Source organism: Rhinopithecus bieti, unplaced genomic scaffold, assembly GCF_001698545.2.
Source record: "Rhinopithecus bieti isolate Rb0 unplaced genomic scaffold, ASM169854v2 scaffold_39768, whole genome shotgun sequence".
In the NCBI taxonomy this organism is placed as follows: domain Eukaryota; kingdom Metazoa; phylum Chordata; class Mammalia; order Primates; family Cercopithecidae; genus Rhinopithecus; species Rhinopithecus bieti.
In genome coordinates, this window is record NW_016816278.1 from 153,660 (window position 1) to 167,458 (window position 13,799).

The following is a 13,799-nucleotide window of genomic DNA, read 5'->3' on the forward strand; positions in this document are numbered from 1 at the left end:
GACCTGTGAGTAAAGAGAACATTTTCCTTGGGGCTGCTTATTACCTACCTCTCCAAGGGCCCTGAAGGTGCCTGCTCATTGATCTACCTTGAACAGATACATACATGTTTTAATTAAGAACGCTCACAGGCCTTGAGCACGTTCCTCATTTCAACAGTAATGCTCGTTGGCTTTTTACTTTCCCCTAAGCATGAATAACTTTCCAGGGGCGATGACACTTCACCTATGCAGCTAGCCACATTTCCTGGGTTGGCGCTTCTGTTTATTTACTTGTATTTTGTTGGACCAAGTTTTAAACTCAGCCCTCCTTTTCCTCTTTCCAAAACCCTTAGTCATTTGCAGAATGGAAGCTGTCATGCTCTTTCGTCACCCCACTATCCAATAAGCACAATGTCTCCCTAAGCATAGACCATGTTCTCTTTTCCTTTCGGAAAGAGATGCAGAACACAAATTCTTCTGTTTTGTGCAAATAAACTGTGTAATTATCTGACCTTAGGTGATCATTGCTTAATTTTTTAAATTTTGGAGTGGAGAGAAAAGTGAAGAGTGACAGTACCCAACTGAGTCCTATAAACTCCTCTAAAACAAATTTCCAAATTTCGAGATCAATCAGATCCACTAGCTAGTCCCTCATTCTCTGCTGTTTGTCTGCTTCCTTACCCCAGGACCTTTGCACTTGTTGTTCCCAGCTTCCTATGCTCTTCATCAGATATTCACTTGGCTAGCCCTGCTCATTTGCTTTCTTCAGCACTCTGCCCAAATGTTCCTTCTACATGGAGGCCTTCTCCAACCATCCATCCCATGGTGCTCCATCTTCTCCTTTCCCTGCTTTAGTTCTCCCCACATATGACAAATGTTGTACAGTTCTGTGTGTGCATTTCCCCCACCATAGGGCAAATTTGCTGAGGGCAGGGTTTTCTCTGTTCAATGCTGTAGTCTCAGCACCGACACCAGTGCCTGGTATATAGTAGACACTCAAGCAGTACTGGATGTGTGAATGAATGAATAAATGGATATAGAAATAAGGCCCCGATGACTATCTTCTTTGTATATAAATTCTTCCCAGAATGAACATGCATGTAAAGAGAGAAGTCATGAGCTACAGGAGTCTGATAAAGATGGACCTTCCACCTACCTCTAAGTCTGTGCTGATGGTTTCTCTTCACTAGCAATTGCTGTGCCCAGAAACCATGGGAGGCTTCAAAGAAATAATAACAGAGAAAAATCCTTTCACTTTCATTGGTAGAAAACTTCACATCAAGCAGGCATAGCAGACGCTGTCTGTTTCTGCCTACTGAATCAATATTTGAATCTCAGTATTCACTACCAAACAGGAAAGACTGGGCAAGATGTAAAACTAAACACATCTATTCTTGGCCTCCATTATTAACATTACTTCCTGCAAAATATGCCACAGTCAAATGCATGCATCTTTTTGATAATGCCACTTTTCCACACACAGCAACTAAAGAACAGGATTACATGTGTGTGTATTTATAACATATGAAAATAGATATACAGTACAGGGACCAATTATTCCTTATTGTGGGTGTTATTGTGCATTTGGAATGTTTGGCAGAAGCCACTAATATCTTCCTCCTAGTTATGACAACCCAAACTGTCTCCAGACACTGCCAAATATCCTTCGGGGAGGGGTCAAAATCACCCCAGTTGAAGATCACTGAGTTAAACAAAGAAGACAGACTCTCAGGACTTCTGAGTCAGTAGGCCTGGGATGGGGCCTGGGAATATGTGCTTTAAAACAGTTCCCCCAGTTACATGTGATAATCTGCCAGAGTTGAGAACTACTGCCCAATTTATTCTCCTTGGTGATGGCAGCATGTTCCTCATTCTAAGGTCCTGGCAAGGATCCAGTTTTCAACTAACTGAAAGTAGAATGTCAGAAAAATATACATCCGAGGAAAAATAGAGGAAAGTGAGTTATTGCTGTTTCCCTTCCACTTCTCCCTCTCCGTGAAGTGAGAGACACTGACTCTGACACAAACTAAATTGTCAAGTGACAAAATCGGAGGCAGTGTCGTCTCACACATGAAACGAAGAAATAAATAGAAATGGAAGTGTTTGCGTTTATCAGTCTGTGGACACCTGGGCACTCTGACTAATACCATGAGGGGACCTGGGACTTTTGCTCAGTGTCATAGTGATGGAGTTTAGACCAGTCCCTGAAAAAGCGGATAATCAACAGTCCATGGAGTTAAGAATCTAAAAGGAAAATGGCAACTCAGAAGCTGTGCCTCTAACATTTCACCTCTTAGCCATTAATTTTGATGTGACTGTTTTTAAGGGCTTCTTTCCATTCTTGCAGCTCTCTAAATCGTGACCTGGCATGCAGTGCCACTTATTTTTCATTTCCAAAGTGGATAAGCAGAGATAGCGTTATGGAGACACAGAGACCACATACATCTAGAGTATCCTTGTGTATAATGTCTGTCTTTTTTTCTCTCTGTCTTTTCTTGTACAAATGTGGATACTATTAACATTTAGCTTGAACCATAGGAAACTGCCATTTTTGTACATTTAAAAAATGATAGAATAGTGACATTTTATGTAGATAATCTTAATCTTTCCTATGTCTCCTTCTTCCCCTGACCCCCTTTCTCTCTCTGCCCCTCTCTATCTGTTCATGGCTCTATCCTCTATTCTCCTGCCTTTGCAAGCACATGTGTACTACCCAGAATACCAGCTGTGAAGGTCAATAGATGTTACTGGGAAAATTAAGAAAAGAAGAGGTTTCCAAATTTCAATAACTGTTAATTTGAAAACCCACTGATGCACTTCATATATCTGGAGGGGAGGTCCTGTGGTCCAGCATAACCAATGACGTGTGAAATTCTTGATCCTGCCAAATGGAACAGTCCTGATGAGAATGTTAATTTGTTTGTGTCACCATTCCTGCCTTTGCATAGTATTGCTTTTTTCTTTTTTCTGAACTCTCAGATTCAAAGGAATTTTTCCAGCTGTGGGGATGTAGTATTAGAGGAATTAAGACTCCGGGGGGGCAAAAATCTCTATATATGTACTGACCAATAAACAAACCCAGACAAACAAGCTATGTTGTGCTGCCTGGTATACAGTTTCCTGTCAAAGCTTACTTTCCAGGTTAGAGCTCAGGCTTTTGCAGCATCTTTGTGAGCTTCTATAAGTGGACCTTGTTGACTGTCCTTACTCTGCTTGCCAACCCCACTTCTGTCTCCTGGATCACAAATGGGATCTGTCACCTTCTCATGGATGTTACACTTCAAGTCACAATTCCTTTGCTCCTCTGTGCATAACATGCTTACTTTCCTTCTCTTCATTTCTTCATCCCTTTTATACATGCATGTGTGCATTCACACATGGTTCATATAGCCACATTCTTAGTAATTTACATGCCAAATATTATGTTTTCCTGTTGTGATTTGGACAATACAGGAAAGCATAGAGAAGAAAATAATAATTGCTCCTACTCCAAAATAAACACTACTCACATTTTAGTTCATGTTCTCACGTTTTAATGCACATATGTTACATTGGGGTCATATTGTACGTAATATTACAACATTTATTCACTTAAAATAATCTTCAGAGCATTTTCTCATCATTTACTATTATTTCAAAGGATGCTTTTTAATATATGCTTAGTATTACTTTTATATGGTATATCTGTTATTGTGTTATTAATCATTTATTTTTAATAATTAATATGATGCATTAGTGGACTTTGTTCTATATACCATTTATTGTAACCTTCACTATTTTATTAAAATAAATTTATGGAAATTGTATTACTGGGTTAGAAGGTATGACTTTTGTCAAAGTTCTTGATATATATTTCCAACTTACATCCTAAAAAGTTTGTATCAATTTACATTTTCACCATCAGCATAATGAGGCCATTTCTCTGTATTTTTCCCACTTTGACTGGGAGAATATATGTTATTTAAATTTGCACTTTGTTGATTTCTACAACTGGGCTCTCATATTACTTGCCCTATGTATTTCTTTGTGAATTGTCCGTGTCTGGACTTTATCTTAAAGGCAAAGGGAAGACACTAAACATTTTTAACTCGGGGAGTAACAAGATTAGATTAGTATTTTCAAAAGCTCATTTTGATAATAGTAAAGAGAATGGATAAGATTACAAACAGGGAAATGAGTCAGGAGACTGGTAGTGATCTTGGGAAGAGATGATGGCGACCTGCCCCAGAATGATAGTAATGGGACTAGAGGAAACTGAATGGTTCAAAAGATATCCAGGAGGTAGAATATATGGGATTTTTTAGACATAGGTCATCAGGGTGAGGTACTGGACCACAGTTTCTCAACCCCAGCACTACTGACATTTGAGGCTGGAACATTCTTTGTTGTGAGGGAACGTCCTGTGCAGTGTAGGATGTTTTGCAACATCCCTGGCTTCCCCCGGCTACACGCAAATATCACCTCTTTCCCTAGGGTGACAACCAAAACTTTCTCTAGACATCAACAATTTTTGCTGAGTGCCAAAATGGGCCCTGGCTGAGAACCACTGGACTAGTCAATGACGATTTCTAGGACTTGGGCTTGGGTAACCCAGAAAGAGAACACGGAGAGAGGAGCAGATTTCAGTGGTGAGGAAAACAGTGATTCACACACAGTTTTAGTCATGTTGATTTTGAATTAATGGTAGGAAAGACAGTAGTAGGCAATTATAATAGTATGGGCTCTGAAGATCTGGCCTGGTGATAGCTTCTGAGCCTTTGACATGCGGATGATGATCAATGGGAATGAGTAAGGCGAGAAGGGAACTGGGCTTAGGGTAGAAAGAACATGGAAGGTTCTCAATATTTAAGAAAGAAGAAAAATTGATCAACGAAACTCATAAGGGGTTGTCAGAGAAGCAGGTGGAAAACTAGAAGAGTGAGGTATCATGGAGAGCAAGGTAAGAGACTTAGAAGTAGCAGAAGCCTCTTACTGTGTCACATGCTGCGAGAAGTCAATTACATTAAGGAATGAGGAGTATTCACCGGAACTATTAGGCAGGAAACTCTTAACCATCTTGGCAACAGTCATTTCAATTGAGTATTGGGGTAGGAAGCCAGACTGAAGTTGGTCAAGTGGTCCCTGGGAGGTCAAGAAGTAAAAGCAGAGAGTATGAACTATTTTGTAGGAAGATTTGCTGACAACGTTTTCTATTCAGTAGCTAGAGAATTAAGTGGGGCTAAGGGAAGATTTGTTAATTTTAAGCTTTAAAATTAAACTTGTAATTTTGACATAATGGTGGTAGATTCACATGTAGTTTTAAGAAATAATACTGAGAGATCCATGTACCCTGTACTCAATTTCTCCCAATGATAACAGCTTTCTAAACTATAGTATAAATATCACGACCAGGATATTGACATTGATACAATCCACCAATCTTATTCAAAATTTCCCAAATTACTTGTACATGTGTGTGTATATTCTATTTAGTTCTATGTAGTTTTATCATGTGTAGAGTTGTGTATCCACCACCAGTCAAGATACAAAGGCCGGGCGCGGTGGCTCACGCCTGTAATCCCAGCACTTTGGGAAGCTGAGGCGGGCGGATCACAAGATCAAGAGATCGAGACCATCCTGGCCAACATAGTGAAACCCTGTCTCTACTAAAAATACAAAAATTAGCTGGGTGTGGTGGCACGTGTCTGTAGTCCCAGCTACTTGGGAGGCTGAGGCAGGAGAATTGCTTGAACCCGGGAGGCGGAGGTTGTAGTGAGCCAAGATCATGCCACTGCACTCCAGACAGGGTGACAGAGTGAGACTCCATCTCAAACAACAACAACAACAACAACAACAACAACAACAAAACAAAACATTTCCCTCATTGCCTCTATAACAACATCTGCCTCCCTCCCACACTCCCACTCCAACCTTAACCCCTAGCAAACACTGTTGTTTACTATTTCTATAATTCCATCATTTAAAATATTATATAAATGGAATTATACAATACATAGCCATATGGAATGGGCTTTTTACACTCAGCAAAGTTCCCTGGAGATTCATCCAAGTTATTGTGTGTATCAATAGTTCATTCCTTTTTATTATTAGTCCATGGTATAGATGTATTATAGTTTGTTAAAACATTCACCCCACTGAAGGACATCTAGGTTGTTTCCAGTTGCTATAAACACTAGCTCACAGGGTTTTGTGTTTGCACACATTTTCATTTATCTGGGGTAAATGCCCAAGAGTGCAATTGCTGGGTCGTACAGTATTTGCACTTTCAGTTTTATGAGAAACTGCCAGAATGTTTTCTAGAGTGGCTGTACCATTTTACATTCTCACTAGCAATGTAGGAGTGATTCAGTTTCTCTGCATCTTCATCAGGATTTGATGTAGTCTCTTTTTTTTTTTTTCTACTTTAGTCATTCTGAGAGACATGTAGTAATATTACATTGTGGTTTTAATTTGCATTTTTCTAATGACTAATGATGTTGAACATCTTTTCCTATGATTATCTGCCATCTTCAGTGAAATATTTGTGTATGTCTTTCCCCCATTTTCTGTTTTCTTTTCTGTTGACTTTTGAGAGTTCTGTATTCTATATACTTGCCCTCAAGAGTTCTGTATTCTATATACTTGTTGGATATGTTGTTTGCAAACAGTTTACCTCAGCAGTCTATAGCTTTTCTTTTCACAGGTTCTTCAACAGAGTGAAAGTTTTAATTTCAATGAGGTTCAGTTTATCACTTTTTTTCTTTTATGACTCATGATTTTGTTTTTGTTATCATTGTGTTTTGAGACAGAGACTTGCTCTGTCTCCAGGCTGGAGTGCAGTGGCATGATCAGAGCTCACTGCACTCCAGCCAAAATGCACTCAAATTCCAAAATCCTGGGCTCAAGTGATTCTCCTGCCTCAGCCTCCTGAGTAGCTAGTTCCACAGGTGTGTGCCATCACACCTGGCTAATTTTTTGTTTGTTTGTTTTTTATAGAGATAGGGTCTCACTATGTTGCCCAGGTTGTTCTTGAACTCCCGGGCTCAAGTGATTCTCATGCCTTGGCCTCCCAAAGTGCTAGGATTACAGGCGTGAGCCACCGTGCCCAGCCTGGATCACGCTTTTGGCATCAATTATAATAATTCTTCACTCTAGTCCTAAGTCTATTTTATCCTATATACTTTGTAAAAGTTTTTATAGTTTTATGTTTTATACTTAAGTCCATGAGCCATTTAGAGTTAATTGTTGTATAATATATAAAGTTCAGGTAAAAGCTTTTTAGAAAAACCTATAAATGTCCAATTGCTTCAGTGCAGTTTATTAAAAAGTATCTTTAATTTTTTTTAAGAAGTAAAAGATTTGAGGATATATAAAGGCTGATGGAAAGTAGCTATTGGAAAAGTGTGAGGTCAAAGGCACACAAATCCAGGAGTAATAGTGGCACAGGTCCTTGAGAAGGTGAGAGGGAATGAGGTCCAGTTTCAATACTTTAGGTATAATGTGTGACAGGTGCAAAGAAGAGGAAGGATTTCATTGTCATATTTTCGCCTTGTCAGAATCATTTGGGATTATGGGGATTATAGTCCGAATTGCAATTTTGAGAAACTCACAATATATTTGATTCATCTTTCCTTCTCGAATCTCATACTATGGAATCATGTCAATCTTTTACTCAAATCTCATTGGGGTCAATACATTCAATCCCATGGTTATTAATTTAGTATATATTTCGTGCTCAATATGTAGTAAGTGACATGGGGAGTTGCCACATAATACATGATTCTGCTCTTGAGGTGTTTATAATCAAGTTGAGAAAGCTGACAGCAGTTAACGAAACCAAAGAAAATGTATAAATATGTTGAAGTGCTAAAGACAGGTCCCCAGTTCCGTATCCAAAACATTTAGAGTCAGACGACCTTCAGGATTGAGAATTTTTTCCATTTTAGAAAGGTAATATGGTTTGAAAACTGTGTAGTATGAATCAATGCCAGTGGAACAAGGCCACAGCTACCAATAATCAAACTTTATGTATATTAAAATATATATAAAATAAAATCTAAATAAATGAAGACTGTAAATACAATAGGTCTGCTGCCAAATTAATTTGAACTGAACTTAAGAGAAAATCCAAAAGTTCTGTTTTTATGAAATATTTGGGTTTCAGAATTGTGGGAAGGCATCGTGGACTTGTTTCATGGGTATTAACTGATACAGGGAAAGGAAATGAGTATTTACGGTATAGGGAGAAACTTTACATTTGTTTTCAGCCCTAGAATCTGAGACTCAAAACAAGTAGTAACTAAGCATCATCTGGAAACTTGTAGGAAATGCAAATATCAGGGCCTACCCCAGACCTACTTGAGTAAAAAATCTATGAGTTGGGTTCCAGTAACCTGTGTTTTAACAGGGAATTCTGATACACACTAAAAATTTTTTATTGTACATATATAAGGTGTGCAGTGTGATGCTTTGTCATATATACGCATAGTGCGATAGTGACAATAGTAAAGCAAATTCGTATATCCATCCTCTCGCATAGCTACCCCTTTTCTGCTGAGAACCACTTATATAACAAGTAGGGGACAGAGAACCAGGATTCAAACTCAGATGTTTCTGACTCAAAACTGAATGGGTTTCTGATGCTGTTTCCCTTGCTCTCAAAGTAGAATGAAGCAAGAGATTGATGTAAGCTCAGATGACAATGGTGACTTTAAAGAAGCTGTGTTGAAATATATTTCACTTTAATAGATAAGAACAAAATAATTTTGTAATATACACGCCTAGAAAATTAGTTTCTTAATTATATATCCTTCACTTTAATAGATAAGAACAAAAGAATTTTTATAATATATACCCCTAGAAAATTAGTCTGTCTTAATTATAGCAGGAAAAAAACATGCATTGAAAATTCCCTGTTTTATTTCCTCCATGTTAATGTCTTGAAGATGGTACAGTTTATTTTGCTGTTTCTATAAGATGAAGGTAGTAATGTAGCTTAATTGTGAAAATTAAGAGTTAGAAACCGTGGAAGGAAAGGACGTTCTCAAATATTCGTAAGATGGGTATTGATCTATTATTTGGCATCTTTCATTTGTATCAAAGATATGTATTTTCCTGATAAGTTCACGAGCCTTGCTTTCTATCTTCAGCATAATTCTTATTGTACACATTGACAAATTTAAGAAAAAATCCAATTGAAAACCATTACGCTATCCTTTTGCCAGTACATGATGGTTATTTGTGTGGTTCCAGCTCTACCGAGAAGGCAAGAATCCATATCAATTAGGAGACTACAGGTTTGAACTTAAAAGGTAAGTAAAGACCTAGAGGAAAGGGGGAAATTGAGGACACTGATCATTTTGCTCCTTATTCACTGTCAAACAGGATGACTTAGTTCTGAAAGTGAGCAGGTAGACATTAATATAGATGTGCTTAGAATGAGACCTAGCAAAATACAAACCTAATAGTCCCTTAGGATATGTCCCAATAACTCAGTGTCATATTGATCTCCTTTGAAAAGGAATACTGTGTAGGAAAATAAATCACTGTAGAAACAAAATGGCAAGAAATGGTACCAGACTCACACCACCTTTGAATTCTCTTTTTACCATGGTGAGTAAAACTTTGTTCTAAGGGATAAAATGAATATAATCTAGTATCTTCTAATAGCAATTAATGGTATCAGTTTAGGGCAGATGTTGCAGTTATCTTTTGCTACATAACAAATCACCTCAACACTTAGTGCCTTAAAACAATAACAACGATAATTATGCTCACAAATCTGCAATTTGGGCAGGGCTCAGTGGGACAGCATGTCTTAACTCTACTCAGTGACTGTTGAGACTGCTTGAAGGCTGTGAGCTAGAATTAGCTGAAGGTGTGAGCACTCACAGATCTGGCTGTTGCATCAGATTTTTTTTTTTTTTTTTTTGACACAGGGTCTTGCTCTGTCACCCAGGCTGGAGGGCAGTGTTGCAATCACAGCTCACTGCAACCTCTGCCTCCCAGGCTCAAGCGATCCTGCAACCTTAGCCTCCTGAGTAGCTTGGATCACGGGTGTGTGCCACCACACCTGGCTAATTTTCTGTATTTTTTTGTAGAGACGGGGTTTTGTTATGTTGCCCAAGCTGGTCTCGAACTCCTGAGCTCGTGTGATCCACCTGCCTTGGCCTCCCAAAGTGCTGGGATTACAGGTGTGAGCTACCACACCCGACTTGGGTCAGATACTAGTTGGCGTTTTCAGCTGAAATATGTACACGTGATTTCTTCCTGTGACCTGGGCTTATTCACAAAATCACGACTGGGTTCTAAGGGTAAGTATCCACAGAGAGGGAGAGAGAACCAGGTAGAAGCTGCATCCATCACCTTTTATAACCTAGATCTGGAAGTCATGCAGTGTCTGTTCTATACATTGAAGTTGTCATAAAGTCTTGCCCAGGTTTAAAGGGAGGGGAAATAGAGCACACTTCTTGATAGGGCACTGACAAGGTTGAGAAGAGCAAATGGGGCTATTGTTGGAAAATGCAGTCAGTCACAGGAGCTTAAGAATTATACCTCTGAGTTTCAAATTGTTTTAACTTTTATTTTGATGAATTTTATTTCAAAATATTTAGAATTCAAAATTCTTATTTTGAAATAATTTTACAGTTGAGTTGCAAAAATTGTACAGTTTCCATATACCTTGTATCCGGTTTTCCCTGATGTTACGTCATACATAACGAAGCATGACAGTTATAAAAACTGAACAATTAACCTTGGCACAGTACTATAAACGAAGTTACAGAATTTATGTAGATTTCACCAATTTTCCCCTAATATTCTTATTCTGTTTCAAGACTGAATCCAGGATCGCATATTACATTTAGTCATGTCACCTCAGTCTTCTCTTATCTGTGACACTTCCTCAGTGTTTCCTTGCCTTTCATGTTCTTGACACTTTTGAAGACTACTGGTCAGTTATTTTGTAGAATGTCCTTCCAGTTGGTTGCCTGAGGTTTTTTCCATGATTGGATAGTGGTTATGCATTTTGGGGAAGGATACCACAGAGGTGAGGTGCCCTTTCAGTCCATCATATCAAGGGGTCCGTGATGCTATGTATTGCTGATGATGTTCATCTCGATCACTTGGTTAATCTGCCAAGTGGTGTCTACCATATTCTCGACTGTGACTTTACTATTTTTCTCCTTGTAATTGCTGAATAATTTGGAGTGATACTTTTGAGACTACACAAATATCTCAAAAAGTTTCATTTATTCTTTTGCAAACAAATTTTAGCATCCATTGGTGGATCTTGCTTGCAGCAATTACTACTGTGGGGTTCTGGTGATCCTCTATTTTCCTAATTCCTTCTGTATTAGTTATTTAGAGTTTTTCTCTAAGGGAGAGCTGTCCCTCCTCCCCTGTTTATTTATTCATTTATTCATTTATATCAGCATAGACTCATAAATATTTATTCTTAGGTTTATAATCCAATACTATCATTTAAAACATTTTTGTTGCTCAAGTTATTTCAACTTTGGCCATTGGAAGCTCTTCCAGATTGGCTCATATGCCCTTTAAACAGGCCCCTATTCTATCTTCAAATTTTTTTTTCTTTTTTTTCTTTTTTTTTTTTTTTTTTTACCACTTCTTTACTTTCTGGCACCAAAACATGCTCTGGGTTCATCTTGTATTTTCCTTGGTTCCTTTTACTGAAAAACAGTACTTAGAAACCAAGATTTGAGTGCTTATATGTAAACACTGTTACTAAGATATCACATGTAAACACATATCTATATTTCTATCTACATCTATTTATCTGCATATACATGAATTTTAAAAATTGTGTGTCATTTTTTAGACCTCTGACTCTAATGCAGCACCACAGGGTTTATTCTAGCTTTCTCACTTTCTGTATTTGTAACTTCCTGCTCTGAAGGTGAGAACCCAGCTCTCATTACCTACAACAAATTTACTTACTTTGCTCCTGGAATACAAACACTTTTAGAATTGCTAACCCACAACCCTGAGAGAAACAAATTTACCACTGTGCTTTTTTGCTTTTAGTCTTAATAGTACCCAGTCAAAACATTGCTTTCCAAAGTGATTTAGGTCAGTTCTTTTTTCCTCACCAACTTCAGGGTGGTTATATGATTCATTTATAATACAGTGAGATTTGTCCCAGGCTGCATTCCTTCTTTTCTCCCACAACCTTGCTGATTTTAAAAAAATTACATACATTAAAATTCACTCTTTATGGTATACAGTTCTATTGATTTAGACAAATAGAGTTGTGTATCCACCACCAAAATCCCTTACAAAATAGTCTCGTCACTACAGAAATTCCCTTTTGCTGCCCCTTCATAGTCACCCCTACCCCACGCCTCAATTCTTGGTAACCACTGCTCCTGTTTTCCATCCCTACGGTTTTTGTCTTTTCCAGAGTATCAGACAAATGGAATCATGTAAAATGTAGCCTTTTGGGTCCAGCTTCTGTTATTCTGCAAATGCACTTAAGATTCATCCATGTTGTTACACAAATCAATCGTTCATTCATTTTTATTGCTGGGTAGTATTCCACTGTATGGATGGCACCACAGTTTGTTCATCCATTCAACAGCTGGAAGACATTTGTGCTGTTTCCAGTTTTGGCCGTTATGCATAAATCTGCCATAAACACTCATGTATAGATTTTTGTGTGAATATCAGTTTTTGTTTCTCTCAAGTAGATATCAAGGAGTGTGATTACTGGTACATATGGTAGGTATGTGTTTAACTTCACTGGAAGCTGTCAAACTCGTTTCCAAAGTGGCTGTACCAGTTTCCACTCCCACTAGCAATATATGAGAGTTCTGGTCTCTCTGTGTCCTTGCCACTGTCATTTGGTTACTCTGCAATTTCAGCTCTACAAGGGGTTCTGGAAAAATCATAAATTTGAAGTCGCTTTGGTTATTTTATCATCGTAAGAATGGGAGGAATGCTTTTTTTTAACTCTACATCACAACTAGGAGCCAGAAGTGGAAAAACTTTAAGGAGGTAACACAAGGTTTACTGGGAAATTAAGGTCAAAAGGATATACTTACATTATTCTGGAATAAACAGAGCTGCATTGCATAGAGACACAATGTACAGGGAGATTAATGGAGATAAACACATCCCTTTCTTTGAGTAGTCTCCTTTAACTTTTTTCATGCCAAGTGACTAACTCTCTTCCAGATGTTCCCAGAGAACTTTGCCTATAATTTACTGTGCTGATACTACACTACTTTGTCATTATTAATCAACAGGTTGTATATTTGAATTCTTATGAGATCAGAGAGATTATGTAAATAGATCTTGCCAAACATAACACAATGGGAGGAGTGGAGTCGGTGCATGCTATGCCCTACTTTAAGGTACTTAAAATTAAAACTCATATATGTATTTGAAAGGGAGCTTATGGTCCCTGATTCAACTGTGTGGTGTTTGGCTGTAGATTCTGTAAGCAGTGGTCAGCATAGTGCCAGCAGCAACACCTAGAAGGTGTTTGACATTTATTGAGTGAATGACTGAATGTCACAGAATCTGGCAGGAGATCCAAAGCAATAACAATTTGATTAAAATAGATTGTTTTCTTTTCTTATAATCTTCGTGAACCTCAACGGCTTTTTTATATCTTATGGAACTTCTTGTCCCATCACAGGTTTTGACAGTTTCTACATCTGCATGTCATGAGGAACTAAAATTGAAATAAAATTAAAATAATTGAAATAATAAAGAACGAGGCTCAATTTCCTAAAGTAGCACATGAACTATTTTTACATCAGTTGTTGAGTCAAATGATGACATAAGAAGCTTTTTTTTTTTCTTTTTTTTTTTTTTTT